Source organism: Nelusetta ayraudi, unplaced genomic scaffold (assembly GCF_046127955.1).
Source record: "Nelusetta ayraudi isolate G7.1 ecotype Tasmania unplaced genomic scaffold, CSIRO-AGI_Nayr_v1 ptg000132l, whole genome shotgun sequence".
Lineage (NCBI taxonomy): Eukaryota > Metazoa > Chordata > Actinopteri > Tetraodontiformes > Monacanthidae > Nelusetta > Nelusetta ayraudi.
The window spans coordinates 1-23685 of record NW_027466182.1 but is presented as its reverse complement, the minus strand read 5'-3'; the positions used below and the strand labels follow the sequence as shown (position 1 = coordinate 23685).

Genomic DNA, 23685 nt, shown 5'->3' with positions numbered 1-23685 from the left:
GTCTGCTGTCAGGGCCCTGTTTTTGTTGGCTCGGTCTTCAGATTGTGTGTGTGGGATCCTGTCCTCGGGCACAATAGCTCACTCATAAAGAGTTGGGGGGGGGGGGGGTGAGTGTGTGTGTGTGTGTGTGTGTGTGTGTGTGTGTGTGTGTGTGTGTGTGTGTCTGGGAGGAGGGTGGGGTGGGGTGGGGGGGGCTCTCTACCAGGCTGCTGCTCTAGCCACGGTGGTGGTGGATGTGAGGGTGGGGTAGGAGGTGTGTGTGTGTGTGTGTGTGTGTGTGTGTGTGTGTGCGTGTGTGTGCAACGCATAAATAGTCACTTTAAGGGGGAAAACAATCGTATTAAAAAATAAACAGCCACCACAGTCATTGGCATTACAGCCAAGGAGGATCCCTCGCCCCCCCCACTACCCACCACCACCACCACCACCATCACACCCCCACCCGCCCCTCACGTGTGTCATTAATGCTAATGTTATTTAATAATTTTATCTGGCTGAATGAAAACGTGTCTTTCTTTTCTTCGGGCGGAGGGTGAAACGAACGCATTCGAAATAGCGTTTCCCCGCCACAATGGCGGGATGCTTTTCGCGCCTTTATTAGCGCAAGATGAGGTGGATCACGAGGGCCCGGTAATTGTGCCTCCTTCCCCCTCCCCCCTCCCCCACGTCCCTAATGGAATTGAAGCGCGGAAAGGAGAGAGAGAGAGAGAGAGAGAGAGAGAGAGAGAGAGAGAAAACCAACAACAACAACATACACACAGCACTCCCGAAATCCAATTGTGCGTCGATCGTGTCTTTACACTCCAACTATAGCGAGCCTTTATAATTTGCATAGCGTTTTAATACACGAATCGCAATTTCGACCCCCCCCCCGCCCCCCACCCTCAACAAATTCGATCTCTTTAACAGGTAGAGCGGTTTTCTCTCTCTCTCTCTCTCTCTCTCTCTCTCTCTCTCTCTCCTGTAGTCGCGCGGAGTCATTTGCGCGCGACGACGCGGAAATGAGAGGAGGTTGTGTGAAATGTAAAGAGAGCCAGTCAGCAGCAGCAGCAGCAGCAGCAGCAGCAAATAACCCGCTGGATTCACCTCATGCAATCCGTAACCGCTGCTGCTTGTCTCAATAGAAAGCAATTACAGCTGATTCCCATATAGTAATTAATAAGCGGGAGGCCCATTGTTAGCAAATATTCTGGATATATGTGTGTGTATATATACAATATACACATTTCTCTCTCCATATATATATATATTTATGTAAGGTGATTATACCTCCTATGTATTCGCTGCTTGTCTCAACTAAAGCAATTACAGCTAATTCCCATATAGTAATTAATAAACGACAGGCCCATTGTTAGCAAATGTATTCTGGATGTATGTCTCTCTCTCTATTTCTCTCTCTCTCTATTTCTCTCTCCATATATATATATATATATATATATATATATGTGTATACATATACATATGTATGATTTATGTATATATTTATATACACATGCATATATATGAAACCTACTGATTGAGTAGCTGGATGTCTTGAGCTGGTAGATGACTCCTGCCTCTGTTCACGTGACGATGCTGCCATCCACTCAACGTCTATTGGCTCAGCAGTGACGTCACAAAAGTGACAAAACCGTTTTCCTCGCACTAGAAACAAACCCGCTGCACACTTATTGTTTGCGTCACGCGAGGACGGATCACTGCTGCTCGCTCGTGAATACTGGCCAGTCTGCTCATGGTAAACAAACAAACAAACAAACAAACTCAAAAAAACCAGCTGCACTCATCTCTGCACCGCTGCAGCCAATTGCGCGTCCCCCCCCCCCTTCCACTTGAGCGCAGCCATATCTGTGGTCAGAAGGTTCCTGCTGCTGAGGTCACCGCTTGGTGAGAGGAAAAGTCTGCGTGGCCTAGTTACCCCCGTAGCAGCGCCACCACCACCACTACAGTGTGCAGCGTGTGTGTGTGTGTGTGTGTGTGTGTGTGTGTGTGTGTGTGTGTGTGTGTGACGCTCGCAGGCAAGCGATTTGGAGCCTGCTTGCATGTGGATATATAGGGCAGAAAGCCTGCAAGGCCCAGATTTTTCTTTGGTTGCACAGCCACAAATGTTATGTTGGTATTTGACTCCGAGCCCAGGTAACATTTAAAGGCCCCGTGTCTTAAGATACAGTGGCACAGGACGGCATAGTGCAAAAAAAAATAAAAAAATAAAAAAAATGCAACTTTATGGAAATAAAAACTATGAGAAGAAATAAAAGCTTAACATTAGACAAAAGAAGCTGAGGTTTTGATTTTTTTTATTTTATTTTAGTTCAGTTATACAACTAAAAACTTACAGATGTATTTCTATAACATTCCATGCCAATTTACACAGTGGTCCTTTAAATATCGGATTCTGGAAGGCAAACATAATTTCATTTATAAAAAAAACAACAACAACAACTTCCTAAAACTCTAAAACTAAACACGCTCGTGTCAGTTAATAATAATAATAATAAAAAAAGCCACTGCACTTCAACCAAAAGTTGCACTAAAACCGCATTCCAACTTCAGAACAATAAGTGACTCAGACAAGATGCAGCCCCCCTCCCTCCTCTGAAAGAAAAAAAAAAGAAAAAAAGAAAAAGTGACATTGGACACCGTCGTCGGTGTGATCGAATTATGGCCACTTTTAAAGTTTGCAGTGAAGCGCAAAAAAGGCTAATTGCCCCCATCGCTGACATCGCTTCTCATTTTGGGGAAGCTTTCTGGACAACTACCCCCCCCCCCCCCCCCACCTCCCTACCCCCTCAACGGGGCCCCCCTTTGCCGGCTCGCAGAGGCAGGGGGCTCAGAAGCCAACAGAGGTCAATGACTCGGCCAAATCATCAAATCAGCCCTGATGACTTGAGACATTAGCTCATCGATTAGGAGGCCATTAAGTGGCTTTGAATAAACACCGGCCCATTCAATTCTGCCAATTTTATTAATCTAATATGTGTGTTTGTTTATCAGCCGATTACTATTCACACCGTTGCCATCACACGGACTGGGCCCGGCTCTAAAGTCAGCCTTGTTGTGTTTGTGAAAGAAATGATAACTAGACAAACAAACAAACAAACAAACAAACAAACACACAGCAAGGTGAGCTTTTTAAAGAAAGACTGGCGCAGATTAATTAATAATCCCTGAATAACACATAGGCTGCCAGTGCCTAGACATGTCTTTTCATTTTTATGGAGGAGTAAAAAAATGTGTTTCAGTCCTTTGATTCAGGACAACCTCAACTTTCAGTATCTGGCAGTTATTGAACTTCATTGTGTGTTTATGACCTAAAAATATGTCAAAAAAACAAACAAACAAAAAAAAGGAAGAAAAACAAAAAAACAGATTTGTTTTTTTTTTCAAGTTTTAATTGTTCGAGCAACTCTTATAGGAGATGACATGGATAAGGAAATTGAACTTTTGACTATTTCACATGTGCACAAATTTTTTTGGAAGACACCGACTTTCACATTTTTTTTCAATTGTTCTCCCTGTTGTAAAACGGTGTGAACGTTTCCCCACTCGGGTAAAGCCACTTTCATATTCGAGCTGCAGCAGCCGTCCCCTTCCTCTTCCTCTTCCTCGCTCTCACTCACTCCCTCACTCTCCTCCCTGCATCCTCTGCAGTCAGCCGGGGGGGTGGGGGTGGTGGTGGTGAAGGGGAGAGGGGAGAGGGGGCGGGGGGGTAGGGGGGTGTCGCCCGAGGCAAAACATATGCTTCTTTCCATCGCGCTAATCCAAATGCAGCGTGGAGGAATAATTGCTCGAGTGGCCGTGGCTTCGCGGGGGCTTTGTCCCTCACTGGCTCCCGTCAAGCCAGGCACACGCCATCTCAATCAGGCCTCCCTGTCTGTCTCCCTCTGTGTCCCTTTATCAAACCTTTGGACCCTTCTTTAGTTCCCTCCCTCGCGTCACAGCCAAACAAAATAAGGAAATACGAAGCATTATTATTATTATTATTATTATTATTATTATTATTATTATTGTTGTTGTTGTTGTTGCAACCGCCACCCCCCGCTTCCACGATGCCGTCGCTGTCAGGTCATCATATCTGGAGCGCGCTCTTCATTAATATTGACAGCGCGCGCCACGCTGGCAGCCGTTCCTGACAAACGAGGGCACGAGCTGATATAAAACAGAAAGGGGTGGGGGGGTAGGGGGGGGGCGCTCGCTAATACTTTTGCTAATACTTCTCCGGATTTAAAAAAAAAAGAAAAAAGAAAAATGTATTCATTTTTTTTTAAAGCAAAATGTACCGAAGCTGAAGATTGCGTACATACGGGACTTCGGAGTTGTGCAGTTTGCATTTAGTTGGTGGCATGGTGGGGTTTGGTGGGTGGTGGGACAAGAAAAAAAAAAAAAAAAAAAAAAAAATTAGATCTGGGCCAATCGAGTGACGTGTCGACGTACAAGAGCTGCATGGAGAATTTGAGGGACCAGAATGCTGCAGGCTGTTTGGACAAAAAAAGGGGAGAAAAAAAAAAAAAAAAGGTAAGTACATTTAATTGTGCAACAACTTCCGGAAGAGTCTTTTTGTGCAACTTGACAGCAAAAATCCTCATTTGTTTGTTTGTTTGTTTGTTTGTTTGTTTGTTTGGACGTATAAAGTTCCCAAAAATAGGTGGTAAATAATGTTTTTGTCGCTCGTGCTCGTGCTCAACTTAAATTCCGTGAGTAAACAGTCCCGGAGAAAACTACTGTTTATTATCCGCGTTTCAATTTCTATTCTATTTTTTTTTCCTTTTGAGAAGGGGGGTAAATTTCCTGTTCAACGACCACTAAAAAAAAAAAAAAATAATAATAATCCCTCCAGTAAAACCTGGAGGAAATCACATATTTCCACGGATAAGGGAGGGAGAACAGAGGCAGCGCTGGGTGGGCGGTGATGGAGGCTGTGGAAGAGGCCCCGGCCCGGCCGCGGATGTCTGGATTAGGGAGACGTGATCATTTCACAGGCGGCTATCAGCTCCATCGCAGAAAGACAGAAAGAGGGGGTTGGTTTAAAAAAAAAAAAAAAAAAAAAAAAAAATTAAAAAGGGTCACTTCGCAGCTGTGGCAGAGCCCGAGCGTTTATTATGAAGTTTGATGACGGACCTCCTCCTCCCCCTACACTCCCTGCCTCCCTTTTCACCCCCTCTTTCTCTCTGGTACTTCGCTTCGGGCCAGCAATAGCTCCGGGCCACGCCGGTGCCTCCCCATGATAAAGGACTTAAACTCTGTCTGTGCAGCAGCAGCAGCGGCGGCGGCGGCGGCGGCAGCAGCAGCAGTCTCTCCCTCCCGAACCTCATCAACTCACTGGCTTTGGCCCTTTAACGATTGGTGAGCAACTCCCGCCCCTTCTCCTCCATCTCCATCCATCCCTCTCTCCGTTTCCCACCATTCTCCTTCTGTCGCTCATTATTTAACTACTGCAATAATAATAATAATAATAATAATAATAATAATAATAATAATAATAATAATGGCTATCCCACACATTTTTAAGTGTTAACCTATAAAATGATAAATTAAAAAGCAATGAATCTAATTAAAGGGAACATATCCATGTTGAAAAGGCTTTATTTTGTTTGCCAAGTTTAAAGAAAAAAAAAGAAGCATATATATATATATATGTGTATATTTAAAAAAAGAAAAAGACAGAAAAAAAAAAAAAAAAGACCCACAAAAAAAACCAAGGAAGAGGCGTGACATCTTTATGGACTTTTACCCCCGAGGCTTCCGAGTTGATAGGGACCTAAAACTCTAATCCCAGGTGATTGAGCTTATGCTGTCCATCTGGGTTTTTCGCTTCTGCCTTCAGGTCAGCCAGTTTTAACTTTATTCAGAAGCAAAAAAAAAAAAAAAAAGGGAAAAAGAAAGAAGGGACAAACACTTGTGTTGTCACTGCGATATTTATTTTTAGACCTAAAGGGGGGAAAAAGCACGTCGTTGTTGTCGTCGTTGTTGTTGTTGTTGTTTTTTTTTCCTCCCAGAGATGCAACATTTTCTTGTGGGAAATGTTTTCTCTGCGCGTTTTAAGTATTGTCGTAAAATGAATAAATTCAACAAATATAAAATAGAATGTACTCTGAAGAGAGGGGGTGGGGGGCGTGGGGCAGTGGGAGATGGAGATAAGGTGTGTGTATGTGCATGTGTGGAGGGGGTGGTTATACATATAAACAGCCAAATAGCCCGACGACAACACCATCGACATAATGCTATGGCTGCTATTTTGCAAACGGAACTGAACATGGAGACGGTTCAATTATTTTATTTACCAAAAAAAAAAGAAAAAAAAAAAGGGTGAGCCTCAGACAGTATTGCAACAACTATCTGCTGCAATAGGAACTGAGCAGCTTTTTTCAATGCACGTAAGGCCGATGTGGAGACAGGGCGGCACTTTTATTGCATGTATTTGTATCAAACAGGAAACACGGCATGCTTGATTCGCCAACAATTTGGTGTTTTTTCATCAAAATATTTATCAACTTCATTGAGGAATTCAATCCGTAATTGTTCATTGTTGCATCTTCATCCTACATTGGAATGTTCTATAAACATTCCAATGTAGGATGAAGATGCGGTTGCATTCAAAGTCTTGGTGTCGGCTACTGAAAATCAACTGTACGTGACGTCAGGCCATTTTTTTGTATTTTTTTTGTTGTTGTTGTTGTTCGAATAGGGGGCAGACAAAATATGAAGAATTGTTTTTTCTTCTTGCTGCTCCTTCCCAATCATGGATGTGTTGATTTGAAGTGTACAGTGCGTTGTCCACCCAAATAAATAACATAAGAAAAAGCTATGTTTTTTTTTTTTTTTTTTTTTAGCCCCGACTGCTTTCAAACACGACCCCGAATGTCACTGAGGTTCCGAACTTCGGCGTCTCTGCACTCTGCCATGTGCCCGTCATGATTCACACAAGCCATTCAGGTCACATCACTGGCGCGTAAAAGTTTGGGGATCCCACGAGCAACTGATAGTGACGCAAGAAGTTTCCGGCTTGGAGCGGCGGCGGCGCTATGCTAGCTTCAGAGGGGAGCGCGGCTGAGCGCTAAAGGAGCCGGGGCTCTGGCCTCTCGGAGCCCGCGAAGAAACGGGTTTTGATCTCACCACAGGCTAAACACTGCCAACAGGACTTGACATCGCAGAACAATTTCCCAATTACCTTTTGACATGCATATTGACACAAACGCGCAAAACTGTAATTTTCTCTCTGTATTTGTTAGCTTGAGGGGCTCACTTTCATGCAAGTGGATTGTCAGATGTGTCTCTCTCTCTCTTTCTCCAGTATTCTTATGAGCGAGGGGGTCCAGAACAAGGATTTCCTCCTGACAGCTGGAAAATGGAAAAGACTGTATTTAAAAAAACACACACACACACACACACACACACACACACACACACAGGGCGGAAAAAGGCAAACCGCATTTTCAACACTGATTCACAAAAAAAAAAAATCTTTCAAGTTTCAAGACTTTGGGCTGAAGTTGCCCTGTGTGTTTCACGGTCAGTGTTGGCGAGTAATCTATTGGCAGCATGTGACGGCGAACCAAATTCAATCGCCTAAAGGGCGATAAACAGGAGTTCAGGTTTGGCGAGTAATCTATTACTATGCAATCCAATACTGTAATTAAACTACTTTTTTTTTTTTAGTAACAGAGTCATGCGCTGTGGCAAAAACTGGTAATTATATGATAATTACTTCACCGAGTAACGATTCTATTACTTTTCTGAAATATTTTGCGAGACAAAAAATGTCTCATTCAGTAATTATGAATTGATTACTTATCAAACAAAGTAGTTAAAGAAGTGATCCGGTTACTTTTAAAGGAGTAATCAGTAATCAGCAGTTGGATTACTTTTATGGTGTAATCCCAACAACACTGTTCACGTCGAACACGTTTGTAGATTTTATTTTCGATTTTTTGCGCACGAGGCCGAAGTTTCATCTTCTGCGTGCCACAAAACAAACAAACAAACAAACAAACAAACAAACCTTTTCTCAATAGACCCTCGCAAAAAACACGTTTGTCCCCCCCCCCCCCCCCCCCACCCTTCCCGTTTGTCAATCTCGGGCGCTGCGGCTAAACTCAACGTGCCAGATGACACTGAAATGCCATAACCACTGGGATGTTTTCCTGCCTCTGAGACGTCCAGGCAGCAAAGGAGGCAGAGGGGACGATGGCCGTGTCATCGCGAGCTCGTCATCGGCGCCGGCCTTGATTGGCACGTGCTAGGCCGCATTACGGGAGCTGGTGTTGATGGAGGGTTACCCTGAGACTCCCAGCTGTCTGCTATCAGGAACCCCGGCCTGGACCCCCGAAAAGTGGGTCAGGGCTCGGGCTTTGATCGACCCCGAGCCCCCTTTCGCCTCAGTGTTAAATCCGGGGAGGAGGGAGGGAGGGAGGGTTGAGCCTCAGGCCTCAGATTAAGGCCAAAAATCCAAGTCAGGACTTCAATTCACCCTTGGAAATTAATCCCAAACCACACACTCCTGTATCTATTCCCAGGTACAAACAAATAAAGAGTATTTTCATTGGATCTGAATTCATAAATTTTGGATGTATTAGTTGCAAAGCAGGCAGGCCCCCATAATTTCTTTCTATTTTTCAGGATCAAGGCCAGATAATCCTTTAATCTTTTAGCAGTGTAGCTCAGTTACTGGTTTATATACTTAAGATGCATTTATGTATATATATATATATATATATATGTGTGTGTGTGTGTATATATATGCATACATACGTACATGCAAACATATATGTACGTATACGTACATACATATATGTAAAATCCCATATTATTTTTACTTTTAATTTTTAACAAAATCTTTCCGTCCATCATTGGAGTGCACATTTAAACACTACCAGTCAAAAGTATGGACACGCTATCTAATGCAATGGTTTTTCTTTATCTTTACTCCTTTTTGCATTGCAGATAGATACTGAGGGCATCAAATATATGAGCAAGCTATATGTAATGATGCGGCAAAGAAAAACCATGTCAGATAACTCTAAATATGCTTCGTATGAAAGGTGGCTATTTTGAAGATTTTCAATGGAAAACATGTTTTGAGTTATTTTACACTTTTATTGTTTCCTACATAATTCCACGTGCGTTCATACGCAGTTTTGATGCCTTCCGGTGTGAAACTGCAACGTCAATCGTCGTGAGGATGAAAGAAGAGACGTTAAATTCAGAGGGTGTGTCCAAACGTTTGACTGGCAGTGTGTATAAATGTGTATTTTATTCAAAATTGCTGTTTTTTTTCCACCCTTATCAAAAGATTTTTTAGCCTATCTTCGTAGTCTCTACGAAAAAAAAAAAAAAAAAAGCATCCATAAATAACTTGTACCAGAGGACATGAGTTTTCCCTGAACTCGCACAACTGCCGGCCACCGGCTTGCGGTCGAACAAGTACACATTCAAATGGAAAAAAAAAAAAAAAAAAAAACCCCAAAGCATCCAGACATTTCAGCTTTAAATACACGGGCTAGGGAAAAAAGAGAAGCACTGTGAAGTCTCCGCATTGAGACGTCACATGACATGCGTATATAAAGTTCTCACTGGTGTTATTGGGAAACCACACGGATGACTGTGGTTCCCGGCGGGTGCAGTTCTGGCTTTGTGAACGGCGCTGGGCAACGCGTAATTTGAAGCAGCGCGAACTGAAACTCCTACTCGTGCAAAAAAAAAATAATCAAAGGGCGCTGAAATGAGGCCAGAAACTGGGATGTGATATATACTGAAGGTCTTACATCATGCCGAATGCCATAATTAAGAAGTATTTGCCAACAATAACGGCTGTCCGTGAACCTTGAAGCCTTTCGTATTGAACCACTGTCCCTTTGTGATGTCACGGAGACAGTGCCCTGTGCCAGGTGTTCATTCTACACACTATGAGCACAGTGTGGAAAGTCCAAGAAAGCATCAGAAGCTATGACTCAACTTTTCTTTAGTGGGAGGGTGAAAACAGAGGGCTAAATATATATGTTAAGGATGCAAATTATCGATTAATTCATTCATCGTTGGTTGATTGACCTCATCGATCGATGAACGATTCATTGATAAGCGGCGTTTTTTCCTGAGAACCTAAAGTTCACAATGAAAATTGTGTAAGGAACACATTATTTAACCCTCTGACTTTAAATTGACTTCTAATGGGTCACATTTCAACTTTCTTTTGAAAATAAAAGTTGTTTAAAAGTAATTTGTTCTCGGTGTATTATGACCATCACAGTATCTACAAGTGAATTGCTCTTTCCTGTCACTACACTGTTTTAATGACGTTAACTACCCATGTAAAAAACATTCAATCAATTGCGACTACTTTATTTTAATCGATTAAATTCTTAATCGACAATTAATCGATAATCGATTAATTGTTAACATCCCTAATTTGTTTTTTAAAATAGATATCCATGTAGAACTGCTCCACTGGAGTCTAGGAGTAAAACAAACAAAAAAAAAATACAAAGATTTGAAAATCGGAGTGACATCCAGCGTAACATGAAGTGTCCTCTTCCTGTCGAACAGGCGAAGCAGATTCAAACGCAGCGCAATGGGAACGCAGCTACGACGAGCATTCCCGTTTCTCCCTACGCCGTCGACTTTTCCGAGGAGCACCAAACCAAATGGGCTCCGTCCCCTTTCAGTTGTCACCTAAATTAAAGCGGCGGCGGCTAAAAAGGCCGAGGCTGAGCGCCAGCGCTTTGCAGTGGCGGCACCGTGTTAAACACAAGTCCCATTAAAAAAGAGCCCATTACTGCAACTGAGGGGGTGGGGGGTGGGGGGGGTTGGAGAGGGACGCCGCCCGGGGCCCCTCTAAAGTGTTGCAAAAACCTCATTGATAATTAAATGTTGGTTACCCCCGGTATGCATCACTCCCGCACTTTGCTTACCAATCAGGCCTCCGCCTCTCCCACCGTCTCGGCTCTGTGTTTATCAAGGAATCATACAGTTTCTCTAATAGGTGCCAATTAGAGCCGACGGGGGCTTTTGGGGTTAATTATTCCCAACGCGTTATTTTGACTGAGAGCGGCTGGAGCGGTGCGGCGCCGGGGAGCGACCAGAGGGCCGGCGGGGGGGGCAGAAGGGGCGTCCCTTCGGTCGATAAAAAAAGAATCAGAATGGAGTCGTAAATTTGCAATGTCGTACAAACTGCCACTCAGAATGGGCTGCCGTCACTCTGTGAAAGACGGGATCGGATGTTCGACTACCATTCCCCCCCCCCCACAACCTCATTAGTGGCACTTGCGGTCACCGATTGAGCGATACCTTTTATTTTGAAATTTTCTAAAATTTACTATTCGCCACTGGCAGCCCCTCTTCGCCATTTTCGGACCTCGAGTCTTTTCTTCGTCTGTCTGCGACGAGACGTGCAACGGAAATAACGTAGAAACGCGACGATTGCCGACATCCCTTTTTTTCCCCAATTGCTGGCAACACTGCTAGCATAACAAATTTCCGCCTTTGATTTGCGAAATTCTCAAGGTCGCTGAAACTTCGGCTCGTGACGGACGCCCGTATCGCCGACACTCCAAGTTCCACCGTGCCATCACGAGCGTGCGGAATGTTCTACGAAAATAATCTTGGAGAAATCTCTCGCTTTCACCTCCGCGATTCAACCCGGCTGATTGATTTAAAGCGAGGCGTTCAAAGGCCCGCTCCTCCTCCCGAAAGCGCACGTGTGGATCTCTCGGGTTGGCGTGAGAAGAGTCAACTCCTTAATAATTCGTGTTGTTGAATGAACGCGACTCGCCGACTCAGTATAACGAGAAACAGCCCCGAAAGTGTTAGCGGAGAGTTCTGCCGTCGAAGTAAACAAACAAAAAAAAAAGAGAAAACAAAGCGTTGGGGGGCGAAATAAATAAATAAATTTGTAAAAAACAAAAAAACAAAAAAAAAAATCGTTAGGCAGGTTTCTTTTCAAGTGCAACACGGGGGCGCATCGCCATCAATAATACAGTCGTGTGCGAAGAGGGGGCTGGCGGTGGTGGGATGGCTGGATGTGGATTCAAGGGTGGCTACCCTTGAATAGTAAACAGAAGAAGAAAGTCAGAGAAGAAGAAGAAGAAGAAGAAGAAGAAGAAGAAGAAGAAGAAGAAGAAGAAGAAGAGGGAAATAATATACACAATGAGCAAGCTAGGAATGAGACAGATAATGATCTATGTGTGTGTGTGTGTGTGTGTGTGTGTGTGTGGGGGGGTGGGGGGGGTTGGGGGAGGTGTGTGTGGGGGGGGGGGCGGTCTCGGTCTCGCCGCCGCCAAAAAAGAAACGCGGGCGACATAAAAGTAAGTTGAGAACAAAGCGTTTGACAGGTTGCTAATGGATCGCTGTGGGCCCATCTGCTTCCGCCGCAAAACGCACCGACACCGGCGTTTTCTCTCTCTTTTTTTTCTCCTCCTTCCTCCTCCTCCTCCTCCTCCTCCTCCTCTTTTTTTTTTTTTTTTTCCCTCTTTTCGGCGGGGCTGCCGAGACGGCTAGCACTGTCACTGTAAACAATAATTGTCAAACATATTTACCTCGCAATCGCTTTAGCAGATGTTACGCTTTTTGTTTCGAGCCGCTTTTCTTGTGCGTTGTATCTCCCCTCTGCAGACGCAGGCACCCTCTCCACCTCCACCGCCCCAAAACCCGAATATTGAGCAGGTATTTGCGAAAGAGAGAGAGAGAGGGAGGGAGAGAGAGAGAGCGAGAGAGAGAGAGAGAGAGAGAGAGAGAGAGAGAGAAGGTGCTCCGGGGCACGGGGTTGCGAGGGATTGGGTGGAGGGGGTGGGGGGGGGGGAGTGAGAGGGGAGGAGGAAGGGAGACAGAAGAGAGAAGGTGGAGATTATCTGGGCCCTTCATCAGGCCCCTCCCCCTCCCCCTCCCCCACCACCCTGCTCCTCCTGCCCATCGCCGAGGCCCTGAGGGCCCAGGGTGGAGGTGGTGGAGGAGGAGGAGGAGGAGGCCCCACCCCGCTCACCCCCCCCACTCCCACCACCCCTCCGACCCCCCCCCCCCCCCCCGTGCCTCGCAGCCATGCAACCTCTTTATCACTCTAATCTGTTAATTGTAGGCGCTCAATTGGCACACGGTGGCTTTTTATTAGAGTCTCCTGACGTTAGCGCGGCGGAGAATGTGGGAGGACGGGAGGAAGAGGAGAGGGAAAGAGAAAAGGCCTTGGCCCTCCTCTTTCTGCCGTCCTCCGCCCCGGTCCTCGTCCTCGTCGCCGTCGTCGTTCTTCTGTCGCCGCGACGTCCAAAGGCGCCGCACAAACAGCAAAAATCGATTGCAACTGTCTGAGGTAGACAGGCCTGGGCAAACTACGGCCCCGGGGGGGCCGGGGGGGGGCATTTCACCCACTCCTCCCGGTGCATCGGGGCGGACGACAATTCCAATAGGGGAACTGGGAAGTTTGACACTTTCGAATTCGGAGCCGAAAAAAAAACAGAAGAAGAAGAAGAAGAAGAAGAAGAAGAAGAAGAAGGAGGGGCAAGATTCCGCTCCCCCACCCGTGACGTCGACAACAGGGCGGACGGAGGGGTAAGAGGGCGCGTCAGCGAGCGTGACGAGACAGTTAAAAATAATAATAGTAATAATAATCGGAATGATACTCTTTGGAAAGGGCTTCCAAGAAGAAACACTGCTCCGTGGTCGGTGCCTCCCAAACTGCAACAAAGACTTTTGTCGTGGACCCCCTTGATGTTCTCCCTCACAATGGAGGTGTGGCAAAAACCGCGGCACAAAAAAAAAGGGAGAATGCGAGTGGGATGACCCCACGTGCACAATCACGCACGCACGCACACACACACGCGTTGCAGGCAAATGACCAGCAGATTTGGATCTCAGGTGTTGGCCTCTCCTCCCCCCCGGCCCGACCCCTCTCCACCCTTTCCAGGTCCTCCCGACCCCCGCACCCTCCCGACCCCGCCCTCCGACCCCGACCCGTCCAGGCTTGCCTTGCGCTCCAGCTACTCTTGCCCCCCCCCCCCCTCTGCAATTTCTCTCCGCTCAGGTCTTTTGTTTCGTGGGCCTTGTTTGGATCATTCGGACGGGCTGAGACGTCTGCAGCCGTTTTTTTTTTTTTGGGGGGGGGGGGCGGTGGTAAAGGGATTTACTATGGGTGGGTGGGGGGGGGGGCGGTGACCAGGTGAACCACTTCACAGCGCATTCACGGTTTCCGCGGCCCAAACGACCAGCGGTGTTTGTTTGTCGGCTCTGACACATCGCAGAGTTCTTTGGCCGCGCGCGCAAAAAAAAACTTCCAGCCGGCAAAATTTCCAAGCCGCTTTATTTTTACAGCAATGGGAAGCAAATCGGTCTGTCCTGGGGTCCGGCAACTGCAGATGACGTCACATACGGCAGCTCTACTAGGACAAACTACATCGCGGTCGAACGAACAAACGGAATAACGAACGAACGAACGAATGATATAGATACATAGATAGATAGATTGCATCTATCTATCTATTGTTTGTTAGTTCTATCTATAATACAAATTCTATAACACGATTCTATCTATCTATTCATCTATAACATATATAAAACAATATGATTCTATTTATCGATCTATTGATCTACCTACCTATCAATCTGACCAGGATGTAGTTTGTCCTAATAGAGTTGCCGTAAGACCCCAGATCTCGTAGCCTGGGACAGATTCTGTACCTACAGCGGTCGTTCAAAAGGCCACGGCAGCTGCTGGGTTTGGTTCGTCGGAGGGCCGCCCACCCAGCGCTCCGTGTCACCCTTTAAACGAGGAAAAAAAAAAAAAAAAAATAATAACTTGGTGACACAACAATGGAGTGAGCGATTTACGGCCGCGGCCATTAACAGCCCCCCCCACCCCCCCTTTGCTTCCAGGCCCAAGCGCTGCAAACAGGTGTTTTACGAGCCCGCCTGCTGTTTGCGTTGGACAAGTTTGAAAAAGTTTTCCGCGTCCCGGGCTGAGCCAGTGCTGAAAAAAAAAAAAAATAAAAAAAAAAGAGTAAATCCCGCCTTTGAATTGTGCAGCTGGTGCTGCCTTCAATTTCTTTTTTTTTTCTTTTTTTTTTCCGGACTTTTTAAGTCTCTATCTCGCATGACTACTGAGAACAAATGCGAGACCCCGTTGCAGCCAAGGGCCGAATATTTAGCCCCGTTATGACTGATCAGTGGATAAGCCTCTTTTTATTGAGTTCCTAACCGCGGCGAGCAGGGGGAAATTAGTGCGGCGGGAACACTCAAAGTGCCATGAAGTGAACGGAGGCGTCGTCGGTTACTTCCGCCGTGCAAGAGCGCAACAATCCATTTCAACGTAAAAACACGTTGGCCTTCGAAAAACCCATCGCGCGACTCGCCCGGCCCGGCCCGGCCCGGCCCCGGCGCCGACCTTCTTCTCCGGCGAGGTTTCAAAAGAAGAAAAAAAACGAAGAGAGGGAGGAGAGCAAGGGAGGGGGCAAAAAAAAAAAAGAAAAGAGAAAAAAAAAGGAGAGGGCTCACGATAACGGATTCGGATCCGGACAGAGATTTAAATTGTTTAACATGTTCAATTATTCACAGGCAGACGACCCCGGCTCCTGATTCAATCAGCTCTTTGTGTCTGCGCAACATGTGCTTTACCCCAAACGCTACAGCCTCCCTCCCCCACCCCCCCACCCCCGTGTGCTTCGCTTCAATCTTTTTTTTTTTTTTCTATCTCCTTTTTTTCATTCGGCCCTCTAGCGCCGCTCCGGCATGTGCGCGGCTTGTCAGAGTTGGCAAGTTTCCACACAGAGGAATAAAGTAAAAGCAAAAAAAAAAAAGCAAAAAAAAAAAAAAAAAAAATGCTGATGTACACTTTGCAGACAATTACGCTGACTTTTGGGCTCTTTAATTGGATTGATTAGGTCGAGGCGGAAAAAGAAATGAGCGCGCGAGGTTGCGGATGAGATGAAAACGTGTGGCTTCCAATAATTAACTCCCATAATTGAAACGCCAGCGAAACCTGGCCCGCTATCTCCGGGAACGAGTTCGGTCGCTCGGACTCTTTGCTCTCTGCCCGCTTCTACCATCCTGGACACGATGACTCACGGGTGTCTCTCCAGCGACGTGCTCGCGCTTTCACTTCAAAACAGTGTCATCAAGGTCGGCGCTAACGCCCCCTGTTGCGATCTGCTGGGCGACGACGTCGGCTGTTCAGTACTCAAAAAGGAAAAAAAACTTGTGTCTGTACAGATGCGGCGTTCACAAAACAAAGCATTAGACTGCTGACGAACGCGTGGCAGAGTTAAGGTTCGGGGCGAGCGCCATGGTTAGTCGAGGCGTGGCGCCCCGGCATCCGCTCTCGCACGTGCGCGAGTACGTTTTTACGACACGCTGACGCTCGGGCTTCAAATGTGGCTTTAAAAAAAAAAAAAAAAAAAAAAAAACAACAACATTTTTAAATTAATTTTCAAATTTTCAACGGGCCCCTGCGTTGAAATATGCCAGTGGAAGGATCTGTGGGTTTTCGAGCGGAAAAAAAAAGAAAAAAAAAGAGGCTCCTCACGCATTCTCGGCGGCCGTAAAGGCTTTTATCTTGATTTTGTGGCCTGGTCACAAGGACTCATGCGGAGGACAACAGTGGGTATGATACAGAACTACAAAAACACCATGAACCAGTCTAATTTTAGGGCGAGCGCGCCGCAAGAGCGCAGCTGCAGAGACCATCTTGGCATTTCTGTCTCTTCGATAAAACCTCATTTGTGTTGCCTGTTAGCTTCCAAGATACCCAGGTAGCGGTGTCTTGAAACTCATATTTAAGCCGGCCTTGTAAACGGCGATAAGACAAGAGCTGCCCAGGACAATGATTGGGAATACCTTTGTGTATCTGTGTTGTTCAACAGATTCTTGGCACTTTGAATGGTCAGGCGGTTTGCACAGACAGTTCCCTTATTTATTTTTTTCCTCTTGAGAAGAAAACTGTGGGGAGAAAGAGGATATGAAGCGCTTCCTGAACAGCCGGGATTTGGGCTAATGCACATGACAGGGGAGTAACTCTGGCCGGGCGGAGTGAAACTAATCCAATTCACTTTGAGGAATGCAAAGCGGGCCAATGCGTCCAAGGTGCGAGACGCTGACCCGAAAAAACAAAAACACAACTCTTTTTTTTTTTTTTTTTTTTTTTTAAATTGGAAACTGTTGTGCGCTACTACGGCAACGAAAAAAAAAAAAAAAAATCCAAACTTTGCTTTTTAGAGACTTTCTCCGTCTCAGCTGGGGAAAACAGGTCTGAATGAAGCACGACAGGAAGTCCGACCTGTTAGCCGCCAGAGAGGCTCGTTAGCTCTGTGGCCTGATGGCTACAAAGAAGCTCGGCGCTCACATCTTTAGCGTCCTAACCGGCGAGTGCGAAAAAAACAAAACAAAAAAAAAAAATGTGTTTGTCCCGCTCCGCTGCCTGAGTTGGCACAGCGGAGGAACGTGCAAAACTCCTCGCTAGAGGTGAAGCGAGGCCAAACACCCAGGCTTACGTCTTGTTAGCGTGCGTGCGTGCCAGCGACAGGCTCAAACTGTTGGACCCCGCGCAGTGAGAAATTCCGCTACTCCGCTGTTAGCGGAGCTGTCATCGGCGGGAAAAACTTTGCAGCCTCTCTCCAGAGCCGCACTCCAGCTATTATTGGGTGAGTTTTTTTTTTTTTTTTTTTGCAGGGCTAAATGGGGATACATTTTATCCGTGGTGTTCGGGGAGAGCCCGAGGTGTGCAGCGGCTAACATAAGTGGAAAGGCTTTGCAACTTAAAGGAGCCCTTGGCTCGCGGCGCTGTTTTATTACAACTACTGTTTACATCTCCCGATACATCCTAAGTATTTCCATTATTAAGTTTGGACAAATCATTTGCCTGGGGTTCAAGGTAGTATGCCATTGAAACATGATCCCGCCGTTGATCTTATTACTGCCAAACCAAACAAGCAGAAATCAATTTCAGCAGGAAAGGTAAAGGAAGAAGGGGGGAGTGGGGGGGGGGCATGGGGGGGGTAGAAGGAAAAAAAGAGGAAATTAGATCAAAACGATTGGAGGAGGAGGAGGAGGAGGCGGCGGTGGAGGGGAGGGCTGCAGCTGTGGGCGGGGGAGGGGCCTAAGGAGGTGTATATGTCACAAATGTTTTACTCCTGCCAAAAAAAAAAGAAAAGCAAGTTGACGTGTGAGTGAGCGGCAGCTTCCGAGGCCAGACGAAACAACGTCGCATCGCCGCAGTGTTGATATAAAAATACGACTATTTAAGTCCCCTGATTTTTCAACGTGTGTCCGAGCAGTGCGATCTCGCACAGTCCACCCCCCCCCCCCCCCCCCAGGAAGAGCTTGCACCCTCGGAGGAAAACGAGCGAGAAAAGGATGCCGATAAATTACCCCCCCAGGGGAGGAAATGCAAAGCAGAGGGCGCTGGCAGCGGGCCCACGTGGATGCAGCCCCCCCACTACTCTCCCCCCCCCCCTCCCCCCACTACCCCAACACCACCAGTCGAAAACAGCAACATCCGCCTCCGTCGGATCCCCTTTCTGCCGCCCCGGCGCCACATTGGACGACGGCAAAATGTGGACGAGGCGTCCGATGAGCCGGACGAGCGACTTCGTGCGGCAACGTTCGCCGCGGTTTTCTTTTTCGTAGCTCGCGCCCACCGCGAATTTGCATCCCGCTGCCACGCGATTGAACCCGTGGCACGCGGCCTGCTGCTAGCATGTTGCGGTACATGCAGGGTGAGGTTACAAATTGCACATTAGAAAGCCATGAATTAATCTCAGGAAAGATGCAGCCCCGGCCAGAGAGGCAGGTTTCTCGCCCCCCCCCACCTGTCAGCATTCCGGTTTGAAGAACTGGTCAGTCGCCGAAACCTGACGGCATTCCCGAGGCCTCTTACATCAATCACAGCTGATGAGGTGAGTCGACAAAAAACCCCGCGCGTCTTTATGCAAAGCAATGTCGTTCACAGTTGATTTTCCAGCTTTACCGCTTCTTCCAAAATGGGGCCCCACGGGGCCTGTGGTATGTGCTCCCGAACAGGAGCGCACTTCAGAACATGCGCGTTTGAGTGTTTGCGAGCGCGAGCGAGGAAAAAATAAATGCACATTCTGACTGACTTTTCACCAGACGTTTGCCGACTTTTGGCGCAAGCTAACGCGGCGATCGGATGTGATGTGTTTTTTCACGCAACGAACGGAAAAGCAGCACAAGTAGACAGCGCACACGCATGCCGCCAGTTGGGACTCAATTACTGGTGCTTACGATCAAAACAGGGAAAGGTGGAGGAGTAGAAACTGGAAGCAGGACAGGGAGTCGCTAAAGCAACGCACGTCGTAAAAAGACAGAAGTTTTCCTGCGGGGAGCCAAGTTATTTGGGGAAGCACCAACAGGTCCTTTCACAGTTCGTAAAACCAGATGGACGCCATCCGTGCAAATCAGCTGCAGTCACGAGCTCCCACGTCGGCCACTTTCGTAGCTTGCGAATTTTCCCCCTCGTTTCCGTCTCCTGTCGGTCAAATGGAAAAGCGTCCGGGCCTCAAAGAGTAGGGGGGAGTCGACCCGACTCCTCGGAAAACACAACGGCACGATTACGTTCAAAAGAAGAATTTCTTCTCGCGTTCGCCACTGCAGGAAATGCAAGAAATCGGAAAATCGGGAACCTTTTCCGGATAACTTTTCACAGCGAATTCAACTTTCGGGGCAGCGAACCTATAATGCCGAGACACACGAGAAGACGGCGCCGACCCTGTCGAGCTCAAGTGGAGGCACGTTTGCCTTCAAAACTTTAAAAAGCGCAGTTGCGTCTCGTCAAACAGGAGCTCGGCCCTGAAAAAAAAAAACAAAGAAAAACTTCAAAAAAAAAAAATAAAGAAATGAAACAAAAAAAAAAACAAAAAAACCCTCCGCATTCCTTTACCGCTCTCAAACCTTCTGTCTTCGAAAAAAAAAAAGAGAAGACAGCCTCTCCTTTGATGCCAAACGACTGAAATGGCAAACACAATACTGTCTGCAAAGTGTGAATATTTGCCCCCCCCGCCCCCCCCACCCTCCCCATCGCCTGGCCCGCCGCTGTCTGCACGTGTTGTTCTGAAGCGCTGAATAAATTTCAAAGATGCAGGATGACAAGACAAAGAGAGCCGGGGACTGGGAGGGAGGGAGGGAGGGGGTCGATGTGTGTGTGTGTGTGTGTGTGGTAGTGGTAGTGGTGTGTGTGTGTGGGGGGGGGTCCCCCCCTCGGGCGCTGGCGCTTTAAGTCATGCCATTTCCTTGCATGGCAGGCGGCCCTAAATAAGTTACCGATACGCATTTATTGACGCACAAGTGCGGCATCTGTTCCTGGGCCGCGGCTCGGCGGCGCAATTAGCTGAGGAGCCTCACGCACTGCCCTACAAAAAAAGATACAACTCAAACCCCCCCCCCCCCGCACCCCCCGCACCCCCCAACACAGGACCACTGCCCCCCCCCCCCAACCCCCCCCTCCTCCACATCCTCAGCCCCTCTTTCAATTTCTTTTGCTCGCTCGCACACACACACACACACACACACACACACACACACACACACACACACACACACACACTGCGGCGAATCCTCCGTGCGCAATAATTACGCGGCGGTAACCTCCGTCGTCATCATCGTTATCCTCGCTGCCTCTCAAACTACCCCCCCCCCCCCCGGTCTGGCGAGGGCCCTCGTTGACGTCGTCGTCGCTGACGGACAGACGGACGGACGGACGGACGGTCGGGAAACAAAAACAGAGCCGCGCCGAATGGCCCGGTTCGAGGCCTGAGCCGCTTTTCCACGCAGCCAAATCTCCGAGACGACCCTTGAAATTCTTTCAATGGGGTTTGTTTCAGTGTGCGCGAATCGCTTTGTCGCTGCAGACGCACGCACGCACGCACACACGCACACACACAACACAACAAACGCGTCTGCGTGTCCGCGCGAGAGGAATTAAATTTGATTAATTTCAGACGGATTTTGGGGAAAAATATAAACTATTCATTTTGTTGCACAGAACACAAGAGAATGTTTAAACCTCGCCCAGGGGCTCAGCCTTTGTGTCGAGTCTCCTTTGATATTACTGAAAGCCTTTTTTTTTTTTCTTTTTTTTTTATTGAGCTCTTGACATGATAGATAAACGACACAGCGGATTGAACGGCCTTCCTCGGCGGCAAGCCGGCAAATGCCATCCCGCCATTAACAGCGCTGCGGCGGGGGTGCATTAACCATTAATATAACCTTTACGACTGCGCACTGGGCTAACTGAGCGTGTCTCCTGTAGGCCCGGCCCGGCCCGGCCCGGCTTCCCCCGCTCCCTGACGAACGTGTTAGCCGAGGCCTCCGCGCCGTCGGGCGTCGATTTAAAAGGTACAGTGTGTAAAACTCCGCCACCTGGTGGTAATATTTTAGATTGCAGCGCTCGTTCGCTCGCCGTCCCTCTCCCGAGCTTGTCGGAGAAACTACGGTGGCCTGCGAACACAAACCTCGGCACTCCGTCCACCTTCTTCTTCGTCGGTCGTGTGGAAACTCGTCGTCAGCTAGCTTAATTGTCCGCACCAGGCTTCCGTAGAAACATAGCGGTGCAGGATGGCAGTATGGAGCAAGTATACAGTTTTTTATGGGCAGTGCATCCAGCTTTTTTTTTTTTTACCAATATAAAAATCACAGTAGTCTGTATAAAAAAAGAAGAGAAACCCCCCCCTCAAACCTTGCAGCATGTGTGCGCTGAATGCCGCCTGTTGTTTTTTACCGGGCGGAGGTGGTGGGTGGTGGTGGTGGTGGTGGTGGGGGGTGTGGGGTGGTGCCGGGTCCGTCCGTCCGCGACCTGCCGTGTGGATTCAATGGAGCAGACAGGGACGAGCGGTGGCCACTTCCAGGGAGAGGGCGGAGAGCGACGGGCAATCAGTCACAAGACCGGGCCCGGTCCAGCGGGGGGCCGGGGCTATTGATCGCCACCGGGGGGTGGGGGGGCTGGAGAGGGAGCTATCGAGGGAAGGAGGACGTGACTAAAAGCAGGCATGCGCGGAACAATGGAAGCACAGACGGGCCGACGTGCTTAAGCAGCTGGGCGTCAGTGCCTTTTAACGGGAGGGGTCGACTCCCACCACGCACCATGTGCCTCACAAAGCATTGTCTGTTCCGACAGGAAAGGTGTTCTGAGAGGAAAAGGGGGGGGCGGTACCCGCTGTCATGTGGTGGCCCTCGTACCCCCGCAGCCGACGGGCCTCCGTCAGCTGAATGGACTTTGTGGCCGACAGAGTCTATATGTTTGCGCGTCGGCGGCGGTGTGTGTTGGGGGTGGAGGGCGGGGGGGGGTTGGTAGGGGTTGCGGCCCACGGGTGAAGAAAGCAGCCCATTGAGTTGCGCACAAGGAGGGTTGGTGGTGGTGGTGGTTGGGGGTGGGGGGGGTGGCGCACACACATGGCGTATCACAAGGGAGCATCTGGGAGAAGGAATGTGTACATGATGTCAAGTGATAGAGCAAAGATAGAGGCCTCGCGAAGAAAAGCAGGATGGCCAAGGACGGAGCGGGGGGGGGGGGGGTTGTTTTTCGACAGGGGGGGGGCAACAACGTCGGGGAGGTCTCGCCGCCGCCTCCGCCACACACACACACACACACACATGACACACGAGCAGGAATGTTTCTGTCTGAGTCGAGGCCAGTGCGGTCGGCGGAGAGGAAGAAGACGGAACCCGGTGCCATGTCCCCCCCCCCCCGACCGCCGTTTCCTGGGAGTCTGGGGGAAGAGAAGGCCAAGGAAGAGAAGGAAAATTCCAACTTTGATCCGTCCGCCGACGTCGGTTACGGCCGAGGCAGGTCCAGACACGTGGGCCTCGTTAGGAATCCTTCCGATAGTTTATTATTTTTTTTTGAAAGTTGCAGAAACGAACCCCCCCCCCACCCCCCAAACGTCGCCGCGCGTACCTGCGGGGTACAGGCGGGTTCACTGCGTGGAGCGGCTTGGCTGGCAGACACCCGGCGTCCTCCTGGGACTGATTAAATGTCATTTTTGTAATTAGCGGATTTATACGACCGGCCCTGCTTACTTGTCGTCACCCGGGCCCCTGGAACGTGGACTTTTCCAGGGTTAGCAAAGGCCAGAAGGTTTGTCTCGTCGACGGAAGGGCTAATTTTTTTTTTTAACGGTTGTCATGAACAGTTTCAATCAATGGCTACGCATGACCCACACAAAGCACTGATGACAGTGATGACGTCAACAGCATTTCGTTTTTTTTTTCACGTAAAATTGAGAAAGTGGAGCAAACGTTCGATAAGTTTGTCATGCCGCCTTGATTCTGGCGATGGAATTACAATGAAACAACGGACTGAAGCGACAGATTCCGAACAATTTAAAAGGGGGGATGGAGGACTTGCTTCCCAAAATTCCTGCCATAATAAATGGCTCCGGTGGCAGTGGAAGCGGGGAAACGGGCAATCAAGCGGCCATCTATCACGCGCGTGTCAAACCGTTGACCTCTCGAGCGCAAGCTAGCTGGCAGATGTTGACCGTCGTCCCCGTGCGCACGTGCGAGCCCACTTTGTCCGCGCTGAGTCCAGGCCACCGGGCAGCTTGTGGGCTGAAACGGGAAGCGAGCTGTCGAAACTCATTTTTTTCCGCAGCTGTCAGCGGGTTCTAGCGGGTTCTGCCGAGGGTTTTTTTTGGTCACGCAAGCGTCGCGACATCGCACATTCCGACCACCCGCCGAAGCGCATAACCAAAAAAGCCTTGAGACTTG

The 23685-nt window shown here is 48.3% G+C and overlaps 1 protein-coding gene across 1 annotated transcript in view; it reads right to left on the bottom strand.

The window, feature by feature from the left end:
- Positions 1 to 22191, bottom strand: part of LOC142904791 (transmembrane protein 14C-like) — a 45163-nt gene extending 22972 nt beyond the window's left edge. Inside the window, exon 1 of the mRNA XM_076051101.1 lies at positions 22188 to 22191. The gene's annotated coding sequence lies outside the window, so the exon portion shown is untranslated. The remainder of the gene's footprint in view (positions 1 to 22187) is intronic.
- Between the last annotated feature and the right edge of the window lie 1494 nt (positions 22192 to 23685).